Genomic DNA, 14,228 nt, shown 5'->3' with positions numbered 1-14,228 from the left:
GTTATACTTACCTGACCCGTCGAAAGTCCCACGCGGTCCCGAGAAGCTCTTCGCCTCTCAGCCTGGCCGCTGATTGGCTAGAGCGGATGGATTGAGAGCCGCGCAGCCATTAGCTGGCACTGCTGTCAATCACATCCAGTGACGCGGCATCCGGAGAGGCGGGGCCGAGTGATACAGTGAGCAGCTATGGCCGCTCGATTTATCACGGGAGCGCGTCCGCAATTACGGACCACCATGCAGGACCAGAGACCGCTGCCGAGGGACCCCAGAAGATGTGGATCGGGGCCACTCTGTGCAAAACGAACTGCACAGTGGAGGTAAGTATAACATGTTTGTTATTTTAAATGAAAAAAAAAAAAAAAAATCCTTTACTAACGCTTTAAATACCTTTTTGAATAACTCGTATTTCATAATGCAAGTGAGAAGGAAAACGTGCTGACAAAAAAGGGAAGAAGAAAATGAAAAAAAAAAAAAATGCTAGCAAAAACAGTTGGATGCACTGTGCAATACAATTAGAACATAAATTATGCAGTGCTATTAAAAATAAATCAAATCATTCCATAAATATAGTGAGCAAATAGTGCCAAAAAATGTAGAAAAATAAATCGTAAATGGATATTGTTCATGAAAGCATACAAAAATGAAAGTTATAAAAGTATGCATGACCGAATTCCATCACGTGATCCACCACCAATGTATGATGGACTGTTATCAGAGTTGCAGGACTCCATTATGGAGTTAAATGCGCTTAGTATGGTACATTCTCATAAATCAGGTATCACATATCCTCCAGAAACTTTACAATTCCAAATAATCCAAGTGTGTATCACATATGAAACGGCAAAATTAAAATCAATCCAGGACAAATAGACCATTCATGGAGGAAGATAAGTATGTGTACACAGCAAGACGAGCGTGGCAACAGCACGTATGTAGGCTCCACCTTACATGTTTCATCACAACTGAAGTCATCGGGGGCATGTGGTCAGCAGTTGAGTTGAGATGCCAACACTAAATAGGGTTAAAGCATACTCATCAAGATTGTAACAGTTTGGCACAAGATCCTAACTGATCTGATCAGGTCAGTGATTAAGACCCCTTTCACATTGAGGTGCTTTACAGGCATTTCTGCGCTACAAATAGCGCCTGTAAACTACCTCTTTTGCAGCCCCAGTGTGAAAGCCTGCGTGCTTTCACACTGGGGCGGTGCACTTGCAGGACAGAAAAAAAGTCCTGCAAGCAGCATCTTTGGGGCAGTGTGGGAGCGGTGTTTACACTGCTCCTCCACTGCCCCTGCCCTTTAAAAAGAATGGGCGCCCCTTTTCAAAGCGCCCTAAAAGCGGTTTGAAAGCAGCACTTTTGAAAACGGCACTACGCGGGCTCTTTTAACCCTTTTTAACCACTTCTGGGTTAAATGTCGCTTTACCGCTAACGCCCTCACCACCCCAGTGTGAAAGGGGTCTTAAGGTATTTTTATTACCTACCTGGACATGTCCAAACATGGGCCTCATTTAATTTCTTTTGCATTAGGTACTTTTAAAGCAAAACTGGACAATTTACAGTCCCTATGAAATAAGAAAAAACCTCTGGTGACTGAGTCCAGGGCCATAGATTGGGGGGTACAGGGAGTACTCCTGAAGTGGGCCTGGGTCTCATAAAGTCCGCAGGGAGGCTTGGACCCAGCAGGGGCTGCCTGTGGGTTGGGATTATGTCACATAAGCTGTATGAAGATAGGATTCCACAAGTGCCACATCTCCTCTAGACAGGACTGATACAGGGCCCAGGGACACATGTACTGGATACTGCTTTGGGATCAAAATTGCATGACTGCTCACTCTTAAGACAACTTCTTGTTCCTTTGCATAAACAATGTCTGTCAATTTTCAATGATAGTCTGTTGGGAGGGCCCCTTACTAAACCGATGCAAAGCCCATTGCCCCAAAAGGCCTCTTCCAGCAAGTCTCCATCTAATGTAGGTTGCTCAATTCCTGGAGCTCCCCACAGCCTCTGGCTCTGCACAGCCCCAACCCACAGCACACAGTACCCACTTGGCTAGAAAATGACCTGCTGCTGGCCATATATGGCCAGGGACCTCTGTCTGCATACCAAACAGATGCAAGATTAACTCCTGAGAACCCAAACTAGACAGGAAATGTCCCAGCTAATGGTTTGCAATTGCCCGTGGAGACTTGTCAGCAGAACTGTGTTCAATAGATTCCAGGAGGATGACATTTTGTTGGAGGAGCTCCAGGGCTGCACTAGGGTATCTGCTGATCCGCAAGTCAATGGGACTCAATGGTGACCCTAGATTTTTGTCTGCATTGTTTAGGGGAGCCTAAGAAATGGGCATGCCTCTAGTCTAAAGTCTGCTGGGTTTTGGGGAGACCTGACCCCAGCCTGTTATCTGCAAGGTCTAGAAAAGCACAAGGATTGGCATGATCCTAGTCTGTAGTCTGCTGGGTCTTGTGAAGGCACCCCAGCCATGTCCTGTAATACTGTACTGATATCGGGTCCCATCATGTCAGCAAGGCCTGTGGGCAGTAGTGGAGATCCTGTTGGGTAAACTTTATGGGGTCCCATGATTTTCTAAGACAGTCCTGACTGGGTTTTTGAGAGCAATGCTGGTAGAGTGGTGGGTGCTAAATTGCCAGAACTATTGGTAAACCAGCACTACATGAGAACGTAGCAGTTAATGTGACTGTATTGACAACAGGTGTTGGCATGAGGCAGATGCCATGCCAATGTGTGAGAAAGACGAAGTGTGACACAGGCTCAGTTTGTCTTATGGAGCGCTAGCTGTCAATACAGTCACATTAGCTGCTACATTCTCACACAGGGCTAGCTTCGCCAGCTGATAGCCCCGGCATTTTAGCCATTGCTTTCCACTAGCATTATCTATTTGATCAATTTGGAGAAAAAACTTGACCAAGGGCACCTGCACCCATCCAAGTCGAAATTTGCCAACTTCAAGAACATGAATTGTCTGCAACTCAAAGTACTAGACATCATCAGGTGCCTATGTTTACCCCGATTACTGCAGCTCAGATTTCCCCTGCCCTCCTCTCAAAGTCACTGTCAATTGTCTATTTTTCTAATCTATGTGTGTTATGGTTCATTGTCTGCAAGTGTAATTTTATGAATAAAACCAAATAGAAATTCCTGCTGCAAAAGTGGTTAGCCCATACCAAAAATTATCAGTGCTCTGAAGACCAGGAAATGTTTAAGAATGGTTTAAAAACATCAGTGAATGTTCACAAAATGCTTACAATCAGTGTAAATGATCGCATTCGAAAAAACGGATCAAAATCTGCTTATTTTTAAAAAATTTGCAGAAATTTGTATTCTAATGCATGTTTTTGCATTCTGTTTGTTTTCAGTTTCTTTTTAAATTTTTGACCTAGGAAATAAAATTCAACTTTGGGTCACAAAAAGAGGGCTGCTAAATAAAGCCTGCATGCTGCCAACTAGAACTATTAGGCCGCGTACACTTGGTCGGACAAAACCGATGAGAATGGACCAAAGTTCAGTTTCATCGGTCCAAACCGACCGTGTGTATAGCCCATCGATCTGTTGTCCTTCGGTCCAAAATTTTAAAACATGCTTTAAAATCGAACCGATGGCCCGCTGTCCCGATCGGTCCAAACCGATGGTTAGTACAGAAAGCATCGGTTCAAAACCCGCGCATGCTCAGAATCAAGTCGACGCATGCTTGGAAGCATTGAACTTCGTTTTATTCAGCACGTCGTGTGTTTGACGTCACCGCGTTCTGACCCGATCGGTTTTTGGAATGATGGTGTGTACGCACATCAGACCATCAGGCCACTTCAGCGGTGAACCGATGGAAATAGCCCGTCGGACCATTCTCATCGGTTTGGAACGCCCGTGTGTACGTGGCCTAAGTGGGCAGTTTTTTTTACAAAAAAAGTCTTCTTCTAAGTGTCAAGTATCTATAGACAGTACTGTAGACAAGGACAATATAGCTGAACAAAAAAACAATCCCCATCCTCTTTCTTTTAAAGTTTGTTACCCATTACCTCTGTTAGCATACGGAACATTTGAAGAGGTAAGCACTGCTGTGGCACACACGGGAAAGCAGATGGAAAAACGCTTTAGTTTTAAAACGCGCCCATTTATATTTATGGTCCGACGGCATAAGAGATGTCCATCGCAGCCCTGCATTTGTGACCAAAAGTACAGTAATGCCTTGTACACACGATTGGAATTTCCGATGAAAAAAGTCAGACAGAATTTTTTCATCGGATATTCCGACCGTGTATCGGCCCCATCGGACTTTTTTAGTCTGAGTTTAGAAATAGAACATATTTTATCCTATCGGAAATTACGATCGTGTGTACAGGGCATTAGCCTTTCAGGAGTCGGTTTACCCAAGGCTGATATTTTGGTAATGGGTAGACCTTAATGGCTCGAGTGTCACTATCTCTTCACCTCATCTGTAGTTTCAAAAGAGAAATATAAGCTAGCAGTATTTTCCCAGCCTTCTAAAAATGCTAATTGACCCTGTGGATGAAATATTTTTTGTATCACTGACTCAGAACAAATGTGCATAGCATAAGTTCTCAAGAGCCAGTCCACAGACAACCACCAGGCTACCTACATTTTCTGATGAAGATCAGAATTGGTAGCCTACATATTTTTTCCAAGACCAGTCCCCTGTAATTAAACAATCCTGACAAGAGACTGGTGTTATAAAAAGTCATCAATGGACCTCGAATTTTACACCTACTTTCTATCTTTTAAATGTCTTTTTAATATAAACGATTGCACACAATACCCACCCACAAGGCGTTTAATGTACCTGCAAACAACATTTATGGCATTGTTCCATGTGATTTTTTTTTTTGTTTTTTGTTTTTTTGCTAGCTTAGGACTCCTTAGTAGCAAAAAAATCATTAGTGTCTTTGGTACAATCTGTGGTACAAAACTCTTTTATAAAACAAGTCTGGAATCTGTGTCTTTTGTCTGGAGGTAGTTATATTATCCTTGTTACATTTTATGTAATAGCTGCAGCATATACCTTGAACTGGGGATAGAAATGCAACTGATAATTCAACCTGGTAAAACAAGCGTTAGGTAGACTAGCTATTTAAATGTACCAATTGCATCTATACCATATACTACAACTGTTTGAATGTGTGCGCAGTTTTTAATCGTTTGTAAAGCTCAATGCAATCAAAATGTAAAGAATGTGTTTTGGTATGGTTTGCTGCACCTCTCTTTGTACATTTATGTGTGTATTCCAGGATTCATAAATACCCCCTACAGCAGGGATCCTCAAACTACGGCCCTCCAGCTGTTGCGGAACTAAACATCCCATGAGGCATTGTAAAACTCTGACATTCACAGACATGACTAGGCATGATGGGAATTGTATAAAAGCAGAAAAATAAAAACCGCCCGTACAGAGCTTGTATAAAATCCTGCAGTAGCGCTGCAAACCCCTGGTTTGATGTGTATGCTGTGTGTGATGACTCGATCAAAAGAATCAATAATATGTGCTCCAATCACCAATCAGGATTCACCACGTGGGGGGATATGGGGTCCCCTTCGGGGAAAGCACTCACCAGATGGTTACTTTAAAACCGTGTTACAATATAATATGTCACTGGCAGATGGTGGATTGGAACAGCATACCCCTTTCCTCGAACACCGTATAGATTTTTCACTCTCCAGGTAATAGCAGTTTATGTAAGGGAAGAAAACATCCACATAGCGCAATATAGTTTTTGATAATATTTAATGTTACCCAAAAACATACATGCGTATCCCCTTTAAAAACATGCGTACCAGATAAGTAAAATAGTCAGGCAAAATATAAAATTGGTATGGGTGTTTATGCCACTCTCACTGTTTCTTGGGACCCCTGAAGACCGCTTGGATATTTGATGGGAATTGTAGTTCCTGAACAACTGGAGGGCCATCGTTTGAAGACCCCTGCCCTACAGTATATAGCATCTTTTTTAATTTAGGAAGTTCCTCTTACTACTATGAAAATGTAAATCTTAAAGACAGCACATAAAATGGTTCCTATTTAAGATGTATATTTTATTCTTCAATGTCTTAATTCTGTATATACAGTTATATATTTTAGCATTCAGAGATAGATCTGTTTATAGTTTTAATATAAAGGTCTATGAAGAATGTATAAATGTAATATATAATTATCCCCCCTGCAGATGTTTTACCTTGGAGGCTTGACTTTTTTGGTCTGGGGCTGCCCACTCCCGATTGTATATTTGCAGTTTCAGAGCTAGTATATTTAGACATGGTGATACTAGCATGATAATGATGTGTTGAGATTATCCATAGATGGAATTTCATCTCACCATGTTGAAAGTATTCCCAAGGGTTCAAATGCTTCATGCAAGCTTATGTTGTGTATGCCATATACAGTTTCTCCCGAAGGTGGGGGATCATTTTTGCAAAATCAACCCTCAAGGTTTAGTTTTCACATTTAAAGTGGAAGTAAACCCTCCTATTGTTTTCAGCCAAGGAAGCTGCCATCTTGGCCTCTGTTTAATCTGCAACTGCCACGATGCTGCTCATGTGATCAGTTATGAAACCAGCCATTGGATGGTTTGACAGTTTGGTTGAGAGCACAACATCTAGCATTTCTGGCATGCCGGGAATGTTAACTGTTTTTTTAAACTATCAAATAGATGGGTTTACTTCCGCTTTAAATAATGATGATACTAACCTTTCCTAATAGTTGCAGAATAGATATCAATTTGCTTTCAGTTCAGCACAGTCTCTGGCAGTTACTTCTTCTTCTTTTTTTTTTTACTGTGTATTAGTCAGAAATGTATAAATTTGGGAGGAATCCCAACATTGTTTAAACCAAAATGCAGTCTGCAGAACAGCCACTAAGATTGCAATTGGAGATCTTTTACAGTAGATCTCTGCAAGAACGAAAATATGTTTTGTATTGTGTATTAACTGACATTTATTGTTGGATCAGATTATTTTTATTTACCTCCTATAGGGATGAATTTTGTTTTAACTGTGAAATTTGTTAACAAACGCCATTTAATGTAATTACTATACAGGGATGTTTTTAAATTTTCCTTTTGTTTCTGTACTGTACATGCACTGCATTTCTAACTTTTGCTGCATGTGCATCACAGCCTGCATTTACCATACAAGTGATGTTTTTGATTATTATTGGTTTGAGCTTCAATTCATTTCAATGTCATCTTAATGCTTCCTCCACAGCAACAGCATATACCGGTACTTCTCTTTCCTGTACTCCCCTGTCAGTATGTTTCACCAGAAGTAAAAGAAGGAAGCCCAGTGTAATGCCAGTGCACACGAACATTATTCATGTCATTGAAAAAAAAATTATATTTTTCTCGACGTGATTCTTCTCAAGCCTGCCTTTCATACACACGATTGTGAAAAAAAATGCTTGAGCAAAGCGCGGTGACGTAAAACACGTACGACGGCACTATAAAGGGGAAGTTCCATTCTAATGGCACCACCCTTTGGGCAGCTTATGCTAATTTCCCCGTCTCATAACTTGCTTCTGAGCATGCGCGTTTTTTCCCCCTCGTTAAAGCGTACACACAACCCGTTTTTATTACAACGTGAAAAACGGCGACGTGAAAAAATAGAGCAGGTTTTTACATTTTTAACGCCCATTTTTCTCGTCGAGGACAAATGCTCTGCAGCCTACACATGACCGTTTTTCACGACCAATTAAAAAAATTGCATTTTTCTCGTCATGAAAAACAATCGTGTGTACGCGGCATAAGACTGGCATTTCTATGTGGAGCTTACACAAAGCTGGGGACTTTCCCCTTCCCCCATGTGACAGCCCTAGGCCAATAAGCAAGTGTCTGGGTTGTCACAACAAAGGAAGGGGAGTGAATCAAATGCTCTTGTATATGTAGAATAACTGGGTGTTTTCTTCTCTTCTGGCAGCTGAACAAACCAAAGGAAATGTAAGTGGTACTGGGAAGAGGGGTATTAAAGTGAACCTTTTGCTTTACCCTGCAAAGGCACTGCTTTGCTTTAGGGGTTCTTTGACACCAGTGTAGTGTACCAATAGGCACTAGATTCCTAACAGATTAGGGCTAATGACACTATTTACGTCAGCAGTGTAAACAAGTCTATATTTTTTCAGTGCCTTGTTCCCTGTGGAGTTTTGAAAGTAGTACATCTTTTATGCTCGGAACTAATGGTCCACACACTGGTGTGAATAAGCCCTGTTTGTAGTCTCTTTTGAATATACTGTATATGTTCATGCTACGTGAGATAACTGGTAATCTGTAATTATTGGTACTTTGTAAATATTTGTATATACACAAATCATAGAGCACTAATTATTGCTTAATAAAAAAATGCTTTTAATTTACAGACAAGTCTTCAAAAGCCCTTATTTTTCAATTGTAATGTATCGTACTTCCAGAAAAAAAGGTTCATACAGTGAAGATAAGATCCCCTGCTGATTTTGTAAATTTGCCCACTGAAATTATCAGTCTATAATTTTAATGTTAGGTTTATTTTAGCAGTGAGAGACAGAATAACAACAACAAAATCCAGAACCATACATTTCAAAAAAGTTATAAATTGGTTTGCATTTTATTGAGTGAAATAAGTATTTGACCCATTCACAAAACATGACTTAGTACTTGGTGGCTAAACCATTGTTGGCAATCAGAGGTCAGACGTTTCTTGTAGTTGGCCATCAGGTTTTGCACACATCTGATTTTGATTTTTGATTTTGTCCCACTCCTCTTGGCAGATCCTCTCCAAGTCATTAAGGTTTTGAGGCCGACATTTGGTAACGCAAATTTTCAGCTCCCTCCACATATTTTCTGTAGGATTAAGGTCTGGAGACTGGCTAGGCCACTCCAGGACCTTTAATGTACTTCTTCTTGAGCCACTCCTTTGTTGCCTTGGCTGTGTGTTTGGGTCATTGTCATGCTGAAATACCCATCCACTTTTCAATGCCCTGGCTGAGGGAAGGAGGTTTTCACCCAAGATTTGACGGTTCATGGCCCCGTCCATCATCCCCTATCCCCCTTAGCAGAAAAACAGCCCCAAAGCATTACGTTTCCACCTCCATGTTTGACGGTGGGGATGGGGATTCCTGCTCCTCCAAACACGGCACGTTGAGTTGATGAGAAAGAGCTTGATTTTGGTCTTCTCTAACCACAACACATTCACCTAGTTCTCCTCTGAATCATTCAGATGTTCATTAGCAAACTTTAGACGGGCCTGTACATGTGCTTTCTTAAGCAGGGGGACCTTGCGGGCACTGCAAGGATTTCAGTCTTTTGCAGTGTAGTGTGTTGTTACCAATTGTTTTCTTGGTGACTATGGTCCCAGCTGCCTTGAGATCATTTGCATGATTCTTCTGTGTAGTTATGGGGTGATTCCTCACCTTTCTCATGATCATTGAAACTCCATGATTCGAGATCTTGCATGGAGCCCCAGACTGAGGGAGATTGACAGTTATTTTGTGTTTCTTACATTTGCGAATAATTGCACCAACTGTTGTCACCCTCTCACCATGCTGCTTGGTGATGTTTTTTTAGCCCATTCCAGCCTTGTGTAGGGCTACAATCCTGTCCCCAACATCCTTGGACAGCTCTTTGGTCTTGGTAATGGTGGAGTGATTGGAATCTGATTGATTGCTTCTGTGGACAGGTGTCTTTTATACCGATAACAAGCTGAGATTAGGAGCACTCCCTTTAAGTCATTGTTTCTGAATTCCAGTCCTCAAGGTGCACCAACATGTCACGTTTTCAGACTTACCATTATTTTGCACAGGTGATTTGATCAGTTTCACTGCCTTAGTAATTACCACAGCCGTTTCATCTGAGGGAAGTCCTGAGAACATGACCTGTTGGTGCGCCTTCAAGACAGGAATTGAGAAACGCTGCTTTAAGGAGTGATCCTAATCTCTTCTTGTTACCTGTATAGAAGACACCTGGAAGCCAGAAATCTAGCTGATTGATAGGGGATCAAATACTTATTTCATTCATTAAAATGCAAATCAATTTTATATCTTTTTTTGAAATGCCTTTTTCTGGATATTTGTGTTGTTGTTCTGTCTCTCACTGTTAAAATAAACCTATCATTAAAATATTAGACTGATCATTTTTGTCAGTGGGAAAACTTACAAAATCAGCAAGGGATCGAATAGCTTTTCCCTCACTGTATACTGTTCAAGTGATTGCACTGATTTTAGTCTGGTAAATAACATCTGGGAAATATAATGCACCTATATAAAATTGGGAAAGGAAGTCTATAATGAACGCAACATAAAGGTTAGTATGCGTATAATAAATTTTTAGCATTTAGGTATATCCCTTTTTCCCAGCTTTTTCAACTGGCAGGGTTGTTTTAATAAGTTTAGAAACCTATTTGTTTTGGTGATCGCTGTCACTGGGACTGAAAGTTAGGGAAAATCCAAAATGTGGGGTTGCTGCTAAAACAGAAATAGAATTGAAAATGTTCCAACCAGTACAGTTGTTTCAGTGCTAACTGTTAACTAACTTCACTTTGGGTAAATTTCTTCTCACTTCCTGTTGTAGTTACAGAACATAAAGTAAAAATAAATCTCCCCAGTAGGACTCGCATGGGCTAAAATAAAACTGAGGTTTTAATAATTCTGTACGGTATCCAAAATGAAAAATAAAGATTTGGCTTTTAGAGATACTTTCAATAGTTGAATACATTATCACCACTGTAGAAGTTACAGTACATTGTACATACATAACCACAAATATATGGAACTGATCCAACAAGTAACATATACTTTATGCTGACTGTACTCTAATGCATTGTATATTTACTGTCTCATCTTGTACTTGAAAAACAACATGGCAGGCCAATATAGGATGATCTTCACAAGTAATATACAATAGCTGAGATATGCTGCTCGGTAACTCAAAGGTCTGATAAGTACAACACCTGGAAAAATAATTGAAAAAGAAAATGTTAATTTGTGAAATAATTACAGACAAAACACTACCCATTCAAAACCAATTTGTGCAATTGTGAATACAATTTAATGTTCGCAGGCCATAAAAAACTGTTATATTAGACGTCCAACTGTAAACTTTAATTTTTTTGTTTTTAAATGGCTTTCTTCTCTGACCATATTTACCTGTTCCATGCTCCAGCTCTGCTCCAACTCCGCTCTCCTGTGCTTATCCTCTTTTAAATGTTTAAATCAACATAATTTCACCCCCCCCCCCCAGAAGCTTTGTCACAGAGAAATTTATTGGATCTTCTCTTTGAATGTTTTGGCCTCTGAGGATTTTGAATGTCATTATACCTTTACCACTCTCTGCAGGCCACCACAGGAGGAAGAGGGACCTCATCGCCACATGATCAGCCTAAATGCATCTGGAAAAAATAACAATTGGACTACTTTCACAATGGGGCACTTTTTATAAGTTTTTAGCGCTAAAAATAGCGCCTTAAAGCGCCTCTCAAGCCCACCCAGTGTGAAAGCTGGAGTGCTTTCACACTGGGGTGGTGCGCTTGCAAGACAGGGAAAAAAAGTCCTGCAAGCAGCATCTTTGGGGCGGTGCGAGAGCGGTGTATACACTGCCCATGGAAATGAATGGGCAAAGCGCCTGCAAAGCACTTTGGCAGTGCCTCAACATGGGTGCCATCAACACTTTCTTCGGCCACTGGCTGATCTGGGAGGGGGCCTTACTCGTCTCCCTCCCTTTTCTGGCCTGCCAGGCTGATTGCTTATATAAGGGTCTGATATGGATTTGGGGGGGCACGCTGTTTTTTTTATTCTGTCATAGGGTTCCCCTTAACCACTTCAATGCACTGTATGATATACTCTGCACTGTATGTATATATATATATATATATATATATTGTGTGTGTGTATATATATATATATATATATGTGTATATATATCGTAACATTCGGGGGCTATAGCTCGGTGGGATTAAGTGCACAAACCGTTCGAGCTGAACATAAGGCTTTTATTCATAGGTCAACAAAAAATAAGGCTTTTCTCGGCACACAAGGAAAACTATAAACGAAAAGTCCGCTTAGCTTCAGCATCAAATAAAGTCTGCTTATCTTCAGCACCAAAAATAAGTCAAAACAAAACACATACAGTCCGTTGGTAGACGGGTCTTCGCCCCCTGTTTTCCAAAAAGTCCTCACTGTATTCTGAACAGCAGCTATCAGACTCCCAGCTTGTCTTCACACGTGCAATCTCCACACACCTTCACCACCTCCAGCACCACTTCCTGTTTAAATCTCTGGGAGTGTTAACACCTTGTGCTGGCTCTCAGTGTTTAGGAGTGGAGGCTCTTTCCCACCCAAATAGCACTTGCCTCCAGAATTCCAGGCCCCAAATTACTCTTTCAAGACAGAGAGAACTGCGAGCCAGTCCTCTCTGGATTAACTCTTACCTGAAATCCTTCACCCACTTTGGGTGACCCCCTGAACACTCTTCCCGCTATTAAAGGGACCATAGCCCAAATAGTGGTGCTGTATAGCACCCGTCCAGGACCCAACCCTGGCGTCCTGTACAATATATATATATATATATATACACAAATACACACTAAACTGCCTGCATGCCACTAATCAACCTGCCATATCTGGCCTCAAGTGCTCTCAATCATCTCCACGTATCACACTACATACAGCTGCTGTGTAAACAGCCTTATATAGTGTGGGGTGTGGATGCTTTGGCCAATCAGCAGCCGTCATTGCACTGTGATCTCACAGTGCAATATTGGGCGCTCCGTGGCACTCCAATTTGCTGCGGACGCCCCATATGTTTGGTTCGTTAGATTCAAACATCGGGACCATTCTTAATAAATAAATATATATATATATATATATATATATATATATATATATATATATATATATATATATATATAATATGACACTTTGCTACAATGTAGTCGTGAGTGTACAGCTTGTATAACAGTGTAAATTTGCTGTCCCCTCAAAATAACTCAACACACAGCCATTAATGTCTAAACTGCTGGCAACAAAAGTGAGTACACCCCTGTGAAGTGAAAATTTCCAAATTAGGCCCAATTCGCTATTTTCCCTCCCCGGTGTCATGTGACTCGTTAGTGTAACTAGGTCTCAGGTGTGAATGGGGAGCAGGTATGTAAAAATTTTGTGTTATCACTCTCACTCTCTCATACTGGTCACTGGAAGTTTAACATGGCACCTCATGGCGAAGAACTCTGAGGATCTGAGAAAAATAATTGTTGCTCTACATAAAGATGGCCTAGGTTATAAGAAGATTGCCAAGACACTGAAACTGATCTGCAGCGTGGTGACCAAGACCATACAGGGGTTTAATAGGACAGGTTCCATTCAGAACAGGCCTCGCCATGGTCGACCAAAGAAGTTGAGTGCACGTACTCAGGATCATATCCAGGTTTTTTCTGGGAAATTGACGTATAAGTGCTGCCAGCATTGCTGCAGAGGTTGAAGGGGTGGGGGGGTCAGCCTGTCAGTGCTCAGACCATACGCCGCACACTGCATCATATTGGTCTGCATGGCTGTCATCCCAGAAGGAAGCCTCTTCTAAAGATGATGCACAAGAAAGCCTGCAAACAGTTTGCTGAAGACAAGCAGACTAAGAACATGAAATACTGAAACCATGTCCTGTGGTCTGATGAGACCAAGATAACATTATTTGGTTAAGATGGTGTAAAGCGTATGTGGGTGTCAACCAGGGTGAGTACAAAGACAAGTGTGTCTTGCCTACAGCCAAGCATGGTGGTGGGAGTGTCATGGTCTGGGGCTGCATGAGTGCTGCTGGCACAGGGGAGCTACAGTTCATTGAGGGAACCATGAATGCCAACATGTACTGTGACATACTGAAGCCAAGCATAATCGTCTCCCTTTGGAGACTGGACCACAGGGCAGTATTCAAACATAACTACCCCAAACACACCTCCAAGACGACCACTGTCTTTGCTAAAGAAACTGAGGGTAAAGGTGATGGATTGGCCAAGCATGTTTCCAGATCTAAACACTATGGGGCATCCTGAAATGGAAGGTGGAGGAGCGCAAGATTTCTAACATCCACCAGCTCCGTGATGTCGTGATGAAGGAGTGGAATAGGACTCCAGAGGCAATTTTGAGGGGACACCAAATGTACACCGTTATACATCGTTATACAAGCTGTACACTCGCTACTTTACATTGTAGCAAAGTGTTATATCTACAGTGTTGTCACATGAAAAGATAT

Source organism: Rana temporaria, chromosome 5 (assembly GCF_905171775.1).
Source record: "Rana temporaria chromosome 5, aRanTem1.1, whole genome shotgun sequence".
In the NCBI taxonomy this organism is placed as follows: domain Eukaryota; kingdom Metazoa; phylum Chordata; class Amphibia; order Anura; family Ranidae; genus Rana; species Rana temporaria.
This window is presented reverse-complemented; position numbering follows the sequence as displayed.